Consider the following 12,429-nt stretch of genomic DNA (forward strand, 5'->3'; position numbering starts at 1 on the left):
GTTCTGAACTGGAGCCTCTCTTTTGTCGTCCCGGAGACTGCCCCGTGACTACCTGTCTATTCTAGAGAGAAAAGTCCAGTTCTCCAGTTCAAGGGCTAATGAAAGTTCTGACTTGTGCCAGAATAGGCTTTCATACATGAAAAGACGCTTGCACAAAGGCAGAATCTCTGTTTTCAAAGACATCTGGATCTCCTGCTCAGAATCATCTCAAAAAGGGTGATAGATACCTATTTGCAGTGCAGGGGCCGTGTGGCCAGGGTAAGATCCATCGTCCAGACCTCTCTCCCTTGTCTCCAGAGGCTGGTCTTGCTCCTGTGCGCCTGTGGGCTGATCCTGGCCCACTGTGGGGTGGAGACAATGTCACACTCCACGGCACGCCCAGGGCCGAGGGGAAAGAAAGAACTCCAGGGGCGCACGTTGCAGGTATCAAACCAGGCCTGCTGCATTTAATGCACAGACAGGCAGACGGAGGAGAAAGATAACGAGCTGGGGTTTGCAAACGCTGGGAGGCTCCCGCAGCAGGGTTCCAGCACAGCACTGTCGTTATCTCAGGATGACACGAATCGCTGATTCTGTGATAGAGAAAGACTGCGCCCAGGGCGTCACACTGGCTCTGCTTGCATTCTCTTATCCTGCACAATCTTTCCAGCTGAAATTTCCACAAAGCTGAGTCTGGATCCTGTGAAAGCCTATTCAGAGGCCTCCAGGAGTGCTGCAAGGCCCACATGGAGCTGGGTCCAGACGCTGAGGATGGGCTCCGAAGGTCCCAGGACACGGCCTCAGCCAACCAGCCCAGCTCATCTCCTACTTCAACTCCACCCATCACCACCTGCCCCTTCCTGTCTTCCTCCAGACTTTTTCTCGTCATTTGTCTCTGACAATATTGCCTTAACCTGTGCCCTATCCTTGCTCCTGTGGGAATCCTACCTAGGTGAGAGGGGAGGTTGGTAGCACAGGATTTAGGATCAGACAAAGGCCAAGATTCAGTCTTAGCATTTCTACTCGTGTGGTCACGGGTAGCTCACAGCACAGTCATCATCAACATCGTCATCATTGTCATGACGACAGCAACAGCAATACTAACAGTAATAATAATGACGCGATGCAAGGAAGACAGCTGCCCATCACGTACCGGTCCCTCTGTGCCCAAGCAGGTCATGGTGGAGGCTTCACAGCAACACTGAGCTTGGGTGTCATTATCCCTGTTTTATGCATGAGTTAAATGTGGGTTCAAAAGTTCAAGGAAGGCCCATGTTGTGTGACTCCATTTATAGGAAATACAAATTGGTAGGATCCAGTTGGTTAGCAGAATTGGTAAATCCATAGAGGCAGAAAGCGGATTCCTGGTTGCCAGGGGCTGGGGTGGGAGGAAGGGGGCGTGACAGCTTAATGGGCGCAGAGTTTTCTTTTGGGGCGACGAAGATGTTCTGGAACTAGATAATGGTGATGGTTGCACAATACAACGAATTTACCAAATGCCGCTGAATTGCTTACTTAAGATAGTTAAAATGGTTGATTTTCTGTTATGCATACTTTACCACAATTTTTTAAAAGTTCAAGGAGCTTGTGCAAGTGTCTGAGCCCGAGGCACACGGCTTCAATCCTCGGGCCCTGCCGCTTCCTTAACTCACTTGGTTTCGCTTCCCCTAGTTGTGGAATCTGGAGAAGAAAATACCGCATGAGTATCACGTAACTTGCAGGGCCCAGGGCAAAATGAAAATGAGGGTCCCTTGTTAAAAATTTACTAAGAGGGGGCCAGCCCGGGGGCGCAGCGGTTAAGTGCGCACATTCTGCTTCGGCAGCCTGGGGTTCGCCAGTTCGGATCCCGGGTGTGGACATGGCACTGCTCATCAGGCCACACTGTGGCAGGCATCCCACATATAAAGTAGAGGAAGACGGGCACGGATGTTAGCTCAGGGCCAGTCTTCCTCAGCAAAAAGAGGAGCATTGGCAGATGTTAGCTCAGGGCTGATCTTCCTCAAAAAAAACAAAATTTACTGAGAGTTTCAAGATGACACAGCAGAGTGTTAAGCCAGCGCTGGCACCCTTAGGGTATGGGGCCCCATGTGGCCGCGTGAGTCATGCACCCATGAAGCCAGCCCATTCACTGGATTATTGTGACGTATACACAAGATAACATGTGTGAACGTGTCACAGTGGGAACTTGGAGACAGGAATGAGCCTCACCACAGAACCAAGGGGCAGCTAACCTGCCATGTGCATCCTGGGCAACTGGACGATGCCAGAAATTGTGGGAGGGTTGAACTGTCCAGACCCCTGACTAACAATCCCTGAAGGGACTCTGTCCATCAGGTACAGCAGCAACGGTCAGAAGAAGAAGCGGAAGGAGAAAGAGAAGAAACATCTACCATTTATTGGCCAGTGGCCTCGTGCCTGGTGGAGAACAAGTGCTTAATCTCAGCTAATCCTCAAGCAACCTGTAAGACACTTCTTTTTAGGTTGAGACAAGTGAAGCAGCCTGCCAGGCATCACCTCGCTGCTCAGTCGCAGAGCTGGGGCCCAATCTTATCACTGAACTCACGCACTGACGCTCATCACGTGATGCACAGGTGGGAGGCTGTGGGACAGACAGACACAGACAAAGGCAGTTCCACGAGGGGCTCTGTCCCTGACGTCCACACTCTCAATGGGAAACTGGCCAAACCCTCAGCTAGGTGTTGCTTAAGAGAGCATCTGTACCAGGCACATCTGGATCCTTTCTCTGTTAGGTCCTCCTGCCTTCCCACCTCGGCGGCGTCCAGCACAGCTTGCCTGCCTCCTGCCTCTGCATCACATTTTGCCATGGGCTGTCCAGTTACAACATGGGGCATTCTCACCTGTTCAAAATTTGGGCTTGAGTACAAACTATCATTTCTCTTCACAGTGAGTTTTGTTTGGGCTGAGGTGTCGTCCCTGAATTGCCAGCACTGTCACCAATTTCTCTGAGGATCCTGGAGTTGGTGTCGGGGGGGGGGGCGGTGGGAGGGGTCGGGGGGCGCTCTTCTGCTTCCATTCTCTCTGGTCCATCCCAGAGGAGAGAGATCACGATGATCGTTGCAGGAGAGAGCAGCAGTGACAGCGTGTGGATGGATACAGCCTCGTCCTCCTCCATGCTGAAGCCCCACATGGCTTCCTGGGGGTCCCTGCAACCCCATCCCCCACCTTGCTGACTCCCCCAGGGATACAGCAGCGTAAGCGTCCCTGTTCATCCAGGTCAGGCCCAGTCTGTCTAGGGGACTGCAAAGCACGACACACTGTGCTTATAGCCAACGTCCAGAGCCCAGATCAAATGCCACCTCTTTCTTGACGTTTTCTTTAATGTCCTTTTACCTGGAGTTTGGCCCATGGCAGGTCCTTAAGGAAACGGAATCTATGAACTTTTCAGCAGGGGAGCAAATAGAATTCCCAACCAAGAAAGTGTTAAAATATGTGCGTGATAACACATTTTCTCCAAATGACCCGGAATCATGTAGTAGTAACGTTCCTTCTGGAAATACAAGTTTTTCATATGTTTGGTTTTTCCACCACTTGGCGCAAGGTGGAGAATGTTTAGAACTTCCCGTATGGGAACACGAGTTTGCCTGTTTGTGTCAACAGGCAGGGTGGACTACACTAAAAACATCATTCATCGCCTGGTCCACCAGCAACTCCTGCCGCTGAAGGGACCCTGTGTGGCATCGTGGAAGTCGGCTGAGATCACTGTGAACTGGGCCAGTGATCCTATGTGGACAAGTCCACGCTTGATGCCTGGCCCGTACTAAGTTCTTGGTAAACAGTGCCTCTTCAAAGAGTGGTTTCCAGTGTCGGAAGGGGAATTGTTCCTTGCCTCACTGGGCGAAACTGAATTGAGGCTCAGAACGCCCCACTGTCGTTACGTTCCCATCTGTTTTCTACGTTCCGCCTGCCCGTTTGTCATCCGTTCCTAACCAGCCGGCTTCGTGGGGCCGTCCTCTGTCTGCTTGTCATGGGGCTCTGGCCTCTCCAGCCTTGCCTGCCTCTCCCCCTCCTCTGCCTGTGCGCTGCCTACTGGTCCCTCTTTCTGGACTGAATCCACCCGTGTCGTGTGTCCCGCACGTTCCCGCCCTCCCTCTCTGCTCTGCTACTTTGGTCCGTCTGTTTTCAGTCTACCTCTCTGCTTGTTTCTCTCCTGAGACATTGCACGTTACCCCAACAGATTCTTTCCTTCCTGTAGGGAAGAATGGAGGCTCAGCCCCTCTGTGTGAACAGCTTACTGTGCCCTAGACCCCTCCCTGCCACGGCCGCGTCAGTCTCACCCCTAGGTCCTTGTCCCCAAGGGGTCTCTGGCTCCTGGTCTTTCTCCATCAGCAGACCTTTCTCCACATTCTCTGACACCGTTGTCAGCATTGTGGTCTTCTTATAGCTCCAGACCCACCTAGAAGACGCCCTCCTCTGCAACGGAGGAGCTCTCCCGCCCCGTGCACCATTCCACCCGCTGGGTGCGAAATGCGCGGCAGGGGACTGGGCTCCCGCCCTGGTTCTCTGTCCATCGTGGCCTCCAGTTTCCAGAATGGCGAAGGGAAAGACACACCCACATAGGTTTATGTCATGCCTGTCCCCCAGCTCTCTGGTCACTGTCATAGTAGCATTCCCCATGACACCCCAGGGATGTTGCTTATCAACACTGGGCTCAGACGTCCACCTTGAGAACCCCTTGGATGGACAGGTGCCCTTTAATCCAGGGAGAAAGGCAAAAGCAGGAGCAGCATTTGAACTTAGACCAAGCATCTCGTTCCTATGGGATTCTTTCCTTGTTTCCAATTAAGAAACCATGAAAATAAGTAGGTTATTCTGAGGAACCAAGACCTGAAGAAGCCATGAAACTCACTGGCCAGTTAAGCGGCCAGGGTGCTAACTGGTATCCTTATAGGGATCATTAATAAAGCGGGGTTAACATTAATAACAATAATCTCAATAACAATAACCATGCTGGGCACATAGTAAGCATTTTGTAAATAAATATAGTCTAAATGTTGAGGTCTGATAGATATTCATTAGAGAGAAATTTGATTTATTAAAAGAGAATCTTGCAATGAATTCTTGGCGAGCAGAAAGCTGTCTCGCATTCTTGGGAAAGGGAAGACAAGAGCGGTTTGAGTGGTTAGGCATTGCGCGATGATGTTCTTTTGATGCTCCTTGAAGTGTGCTCAGTGTCACTGTCAGGTCTTCTCAGTGAGCTTGGAAAGGTGGGAGGCCGTTTGTAGGAATGTTTACGATCTGGGGTTTGGGGCTTGGGGCTGCCTCTCCTGGCAGACTCGAAATATCAAGGATAAAACAAGGCCGGTGCAGCATAGGACCCGAGACCCTGCAGGACACACTTCAGGAGTCACAGCCACAAATTAATGAATCCTGTCTCTCCACCACACACCCCAGAACACGTTTCAGTAAAAATTTTTGGAATGTGCTAGTCAAGATACCGTTTTGATTTAAGCTCTCTGGGACGCTTTGGAGCTATGACTTCAGCTGGGGAGGCAGAATAAGGACAGAGGGGTCCTGGTAACCAGGACCCTGAGCAGTGGATGTATATTAAATAATTCAGGTCTCATAACAACCCTGGGACATGGGGAGAGTTATTATTCCCATTTTACAGGTGAAGACACCGACCTAGTAAAGCTGTACAACTTGTCCGATGTCCCACGGCCAGCAAGCTGCAGAGCTGGCATGGGCACCCATCCGTCTACCCCAAAGCCGGTGCTGTTTACCGCCGTCCTGAGGTCCCGCATGGGATGGTTAGTCAACCAGCAGCGTCTGACCTTCTGAATCAGATTGTGGGAAATGGAATCCAAGCGTCAGCTGGCGTTAGCGTATCACATCCCAGAACACCCTCTTGGAGTGTTGAACTTGCAAAGAGCTCAGTGCAATTTGTTTTCCGCTGTGACTTCACACCTGCACCCTGGGGTCCAGAAATAGCGCGATTCCATCCTGATGGCAGTTCTACAGGTAGTTGCACTCCACTCCACAGATGTCTTTCGATTCTGCAATATTTCCAACTGTCAGAGCTGAAAAAGCAATAAATAATAATGCTCCCACATTTGCATAGCAATTGAACACACTACATAGCAGAATAACTTTGTTTCTTCCCATTTCAATATTTTGTGATGCTGTCTGAATTCTCAGGACGCTTTCCTGTCATTCCCAGGATGCTTGTGGGAAGCAAATATTTAGACTACACGGACACTCTTCAGTTTTAGAACATATTTTTTTTCAGGAAAATAAATGTTACTTAAAGCAGATGGTGCTCCTGTCTCTGATGCGTGGCTTGTAAGCCTTCTTAATTTATTTCTACTTTCTTTGTATGGTACTATCTTTAAAACATCCCTTATGGCAACCACAGATGTGTGTGAGGTATTGACCATCTTTTTTTTTGCCCCCTACTGAAGGTCTGGACAGAAGTAAGCTAATCCCAAACTAATCCCAACATAGGTTATCCTTTATTTAAAAATATTCTATTGCTGTAAGGCCATCACGACAAAAACTGAAGGGGCTGCATCAATTCTTTGTTGCCCCAGATTTTCATGACACCACAGAGTGCTGGAAAGGAGGAGGCCTTCGTTCACATCTGGAAAAGCCTCTTGTTATTCTGAGATTTTTGATAACGATGTTGGTGGTGCTTCACGAGGCTTTTGTCATTTCAGACTTTGCTGGCATTAACTGAAGGTGAAGAGTCCAGAGAGAGGCTTGGGATTCGTGGTACCGACTGTGTGTGAACTTCAGAATCCGTGAGCTTTCTCCAGTGTGGTCAAAATGTGGGTCCTGGGAGGAGAAATATAAAGAATTGCAGCCTGAGTATTGAAAAGGCAGCTTAGAGTTCGCTCATCCGAGTTGCTATCTTTTGGGAAGAGCATGGTAAGCAAGATTCTGTGCTTAACAGCTAGGAGTTGCCTTTCATTTAATTTAGCTCCCCTGATTATTGAAAAATGGTTGCAGGAAGATTAAGCTGTGAAAGTGATGGCGTTAACAAATAGCAAAGGCATGTGGTGATCCATCAGTCTGCGAGGCAGTGGCCACCTCGACTCCACTTCCTCCGACTTTATTATTAATAATAATGAATAATCGTAGCTGGGCTTTCTGAGCGGCTCTGGTTTCAGAATTCCAAGGCGCTGTCCTGAGGTTAACCTGTTCGCTCTCGCACCTTTGCAATTCCGCAGTTCATGGCAAAGGAGGAACGAAAGCGAAGGCACCGCGTGAGCCCAGGGAGGGAGGAAGCGGGCTCGCAGGTGAAGGCTCCAGCCAGCTGGAGATCTCTGTCTCAGCTCTGTGGAGAAGGCTCCCGGGTGAGTGCGGGAAAGAGCCCCAGACCAGGAGGTGCTGGGGACTCTGTGCAGGCTGCCCCTGGCCCTGGAAAGGGTCACTGGCTCTGGCTGTCAGCACTGGCTCTGTCACTCTCTGTCTCAGCCGACCCATCCGTTGAATGGGGGTGAGAGATGCGGGGAGGCCAAGCCTTGAGACTGCGTGAGTTACATTAGACAAGGTGTGTAAGCCGTGGCCCTTAGAAAGTGATCAATAACTCTTTATTCTCCACTTCCTATTTGCAAAACAGGCAACCTAGTCCTGCCCTTGCTGACACAGTGTCCTGAGGACCAGCTGCGGAGCAGCAGGGCTTTACGGAGCAGGGATTTCCTCACTCTCTGAGAGCTGTTTGGTACCATGATGGAGCCAAGTACATGTGGCCAGGGGCCCAGCCATTAATGCCCACACCCAAGTTGGTGATGGAAGAAACATATGTAGAACTCTGTGTGAGAGACAAGGGTGTACCAGGAGCTCTACGGGCCCAGGGGGGACAAGAAGGGAGCCTTCTGGGTTCGTTCATTCACTCATGCAAGAAATTCAATTGAGTACCTACCATGTACCAGGCATTATTCGAAGTACTGGCATCAGAAAAGCAAAAGAAATAGCCCCCTCGTGGTGATTTCCTTCCAGAGGGGAGGCAGCAACAGGAAGCCCGACTACATTATGGAGTGCCAGGTGCTGTGGCTGCCACAGACGCTCTCCCCACTGCAGGCAGCGTGAGGGACCAGGGGCCCAGCTGCTGTCTTCTGACATCCGTCACTGCATTTACACCCAGGTCATACTTCCCGAGGCTGCTCCGCACCACGGGCTGAGCGCAGCAGGGGTCCTAAGGCAGACCCTGCTACTGGGGGATTAGAGACTCCTTCCTGGGCCCACTTCGGCTCAAGGACCCTCTAGCGGCTTTGCGGAAACTACTGGAGACCTCCCCAGGGTCTAGGCCTTGGCCCCCCTTCTTCCTGCCCGCCTTCGACTAGGTCAGACCTGCATGGTGACTGATCACTGTCCCAGACTCTTTGTGCTCCCTCCCAGTTTCTCTCACAGGCATTCCTCCTAATAAAATCCTGCAGGCTAATCCTGTCTTGGTGTCTGCTTCTGGGAGAACGCAGATTAATGCAGACGTTTAGTAGAATAAAGCAGGGAAGAGGGAATGAGAAGGAGGTGGGTGTAGGGAGCCCTGGGAGCCCGCCATTTGAATATCTGAAGCAGGAGCGCTCCTGGCAGAGAGCGTTTCCAGGCTGGTACTCCTGAGAGAGGATCATGGCAGGGGGGTGTGTGGCACAGGGAGGAGCCCACCGTGGCTGGAGCAGAGTGAGTGAACGGACGAGGGGCAGAGATAGAAACCCGAGAGGCCACAAGGGACCAGACCTGTTAAGGCTTTTAGATGGTGACAAGGAGTCTGGGTCCTATCTGAGTATGAGAACAGGCCATTGAAAGCTGTGGATGGTAGTGGAAACGTGGTCTTACTAAGGTTTCAGAAGGTCGCCTCTGGCGGCTGGCTGAGAACAGATGGTGGAGGGGACAAGGGCGCTTCAGTGAGGACACAGAAAACCAGAGTGAGGTCTTCTGGAAGGCCTCAGAGGGGAGGCAGAGGTAGCTTGGGGGAAGCTGGCGGGGGTCAGGCCAGGATCTACTTGGCAAGTGCAGTCAACTGCAGCTGCTGATGGACTGGGGTAGAGGGAACAAAGTGTCTCGTCAAACTGAGTCAGTGGAAGCCCCATTTATTAGCATGGGGGCCACGGGGAAGAAGCAGCCTTGGAGGGACATCAATACCCCTCTTTTGGGAAGGCTGATTGAGAGGCCTCTTGGACGTCTGCATGGAGGTGTCCTGAGGCAGAGGGATGCACGAATCCACGTCTTGGGGGGATGTTGGGGCTGGAGATACAAGTGTTCGGAGCTACATCTGCACCACAGTGGACTTCTCGTGACAGAGACTCAGGACGGCATCAGTGGAGAGCAGAGCAGGGTGCAGGTAGGAGGCAGGCACAGCAGCTGTCTGGGGTCCACCTAGGAGCCGACGACAAGAGGTGCTCCTGCTGGGACATGTGAGGCCTCTGATGAAGGGCCTCAGTGGTCGGTTGGTGCTGGCTGCTCTTCTGTAGGTTTACGGAGCCACTGAGATTCCAGAGCAGGAAAGCCAGGAGTGAGAGACAGATGGGGGTTGAAGGAAACGGGCGACCATTAACAATGGTTCACAGCGATGGTGACGGAGAGAAATAGATGGAATGTGGTTCAACCACCTACATAGAAGGATATTGTCAGGTTAGGGAACTGCCTGAGAGTGCAGAGAAAGCTTGGGAAGCAGAGACAATGGTGGAGAGTGGCCAGCAGGAGGCTGAGGGCTAGCGATCACAAAGGAGTGAAGATGGAGAGGTGGGAGTCCTTCGGAAAGGCCCTCAGGGACCTGCTCACAGGCGGGTTCAGGAAGAAGGAACCCCCACCCAGAGAAGTAGACGTCGGGTCTAGGAGGAGCTGGACCGAGCCCAGATGAGCAATCTGGGAAAGCTGCATTTCCAGGAAGTGAGGCGTTTGATATCGGTGGACATACAGAGGTTAAAATAGGTGAGTTCATCCCTTCATTTGACTCAGTTTGTAACGTGACAGCAAAGCGTGGAGCCCAGCTCTGTGCGGAGTCCTGCCCTGAAGGATCCTTCGATTTCCCAGCTGTCTGCATCTACTCTTTCCCTAATTTTTGATGATGGAAATTTTCAAACATATGGAAATTTGAAATAATTATGCAGTGAACACCTGTGCACTCACCATCACAATTCTACAATTAAAATCTTGCTTTATCATCAATCTGTCTATCTATCCCTGTATCTTTCCCAAATCCATCTTACCTCTTATGCATTTCAAAGTAAGATGCAGACATCAGTGCACTTTCCCCTAAATATTTCACCAAGAGTATCATTAGCTAGAGTTCAATATTTATTTATGAATCTTTTTTAGGATAAAATTTACATAAACTGTAACACACAAATCTTTTGAATGCTTACATTCATTTCCTCAGAGAACTTTCTTTTTCTTTCTCTCTATTGTGGTAAAAACACTTAACGTGAGATCTGCCCTCCTAACAAATTTTTAAGCACACAGTACATTTTTGTGAACTATAGGCATAATTTTGTACAGCACATCTCCAGAACTCAACCATCTGGGATCACTGATGCTTTGTGCTCGTGGAGTAGCAACTCCCCATTTCCCCCTCAGCCTCTGGCAACCACCGGTCTACTCTCTGTTTCTATGGGTTTGACTATTTTAGATACTTCATGTGAGTGGAATCTTGCAATATCTGTCCTTCTGTGACTGGCTTATTCCACTTAGTATAATGTCCTCTGGCTTCATCTGTGTTGTCACAAATGGCAGGATTTCTTTCTTTTTTAAGGCGAAATAAAATATTAATGTATGTATATGCCATATTTTCTTTATCCATTCATCTGTTGATGGGCACTTAGGTTGTTTCCATATCTTGGCTATTGTGAATAACGCTGCAATGAACGTGGGAGTGTAGACATCTCTTTGAGATCACGATTCCAATTCTTTGGGATATTTACTCATCAGTGAGACTGCTGGATCATATGGTAATTCTCTTGTTAATTTTTCTGAGGAACTTCCATACTGTTTTGCATAGCCGCTGCACCATTTCACATTCACGCCAACAGGGCGCAAGATTTCTGATTTCTCTACATCCTCACCAACACTGGTCATCTTTTGTTTTTTGCTTTTTTTATAATACCCATCCTAACAGGTGTGAGGTGATATCTTATTGTGGTTTTGCATTAATCCAACATTAATAATAAATCTCTAGAATTAAAAATAATCTTTAAATACAAGGGGCAAAAAGAAATACGCAGATCTTAAGTGTCTCATTTGATGAGTTACCACAAACATACCGTCCGAGAAGCTTCTTCACGCCCCTTCCCAGTCAGGGCCTGCCAGCTCTGCTGCAAGCTTTGTTCTGATTTTTTAAATTATTTTTTCATATTTAAAGACTCTACATTTTTAGAGTAGTTTTAGGTTTACAATAAAATTGGGAGGAAAGTACAGAGATTTCCCACATACCCCTTGCCCCTCACATGCACAGCCTCCCCCGTTATCAACATCCCCCACCAGAGCGGTACATTTGTTACAGTGGATGCACCTGCATGGCCGCGTCATTATCACCCAGAGTCCATAGTTTACAGTAGGGTCCTTCTTGGTGTCGGACATTCTGTGGGTTTGGACAGATGTGTAATGACATGTATCCATCATTACAATACCATATAAAATAATTTCACTGCCCTGAAAATCCCGTGCTCCACCTGTCCATCCCTCCCCTCCTCCACAACCTCTGGCAAAACTGATCTTTTCGTTGCCTCCACAGTTTCACATTTTCCAGAATGTCATACAGTTTGAATCATATAGCACGTAGCCTTTTTAGATTGGTTTCTTTCACTTACTCATATACAATTAAGGTTCTTGCATTTCTTTCCACGGCTTGACAGCTCATTTCTTTTTAGCACTGAATAATATTCCATTGTATGGATTTATTTATCCATTCGCTACTGAAGAATATCTTGGTTGTTCCCAACTTCTGGCAATTATGAATAAAACTTCTATAAGAATCTATGTGAAGATTTTTCTGTGGAAATGAGTTTTCAACTCCTTTGGGTAAATACCAAGAAATGTGATTTCTGGATTGTAAGGTAAGAGTATGTTTAATTTTATGAGAAACAATTAAATTGTCTTCCAAAGTCGTTGTACCATTTTGCATTCCTACCAGCAGTGAATGAGAGTTCGTGTTGCTCTAATACCAAATGACAACTTTTGTCACTGTTGTCAGTGATCCAGATTTTGGTCATTCTAATAGCAGCCTGATGGTATCTCATTGTTGTTTTAATTTGCGATTCCCTGATGACATATGACATGCAGCATCCTCTTGTATGCTTATTTGCCATCTGTATATCTTCTTTGGTGAGGAGTCTGCTGAGACTTTTGCTCATTTTTTAATCGGGTTGTATCTTTTCTTATTGTTGAGCTTTAAGAGTTCTTTATATATTTTGGATAAGAGTAATTCATCTCATGTTCTTTTGCAAATATTTTCTCCCAGCCTGTGGCTTGTTTTCTCATTTTATTGACATTGTCTTT

This window comes from Equus przewalskii, chromosome 2, assembly GCF_037783145.1.
Source record: "Equus przewalskii isolate Varuska chromosome 2, EquPr2, whole genome shotgun sequence".
NCBI lineage: Eukaryota > Metazoa > Chordata > Mammalia > Perissodactyla > Equidae > Equus > Equus przewalskii.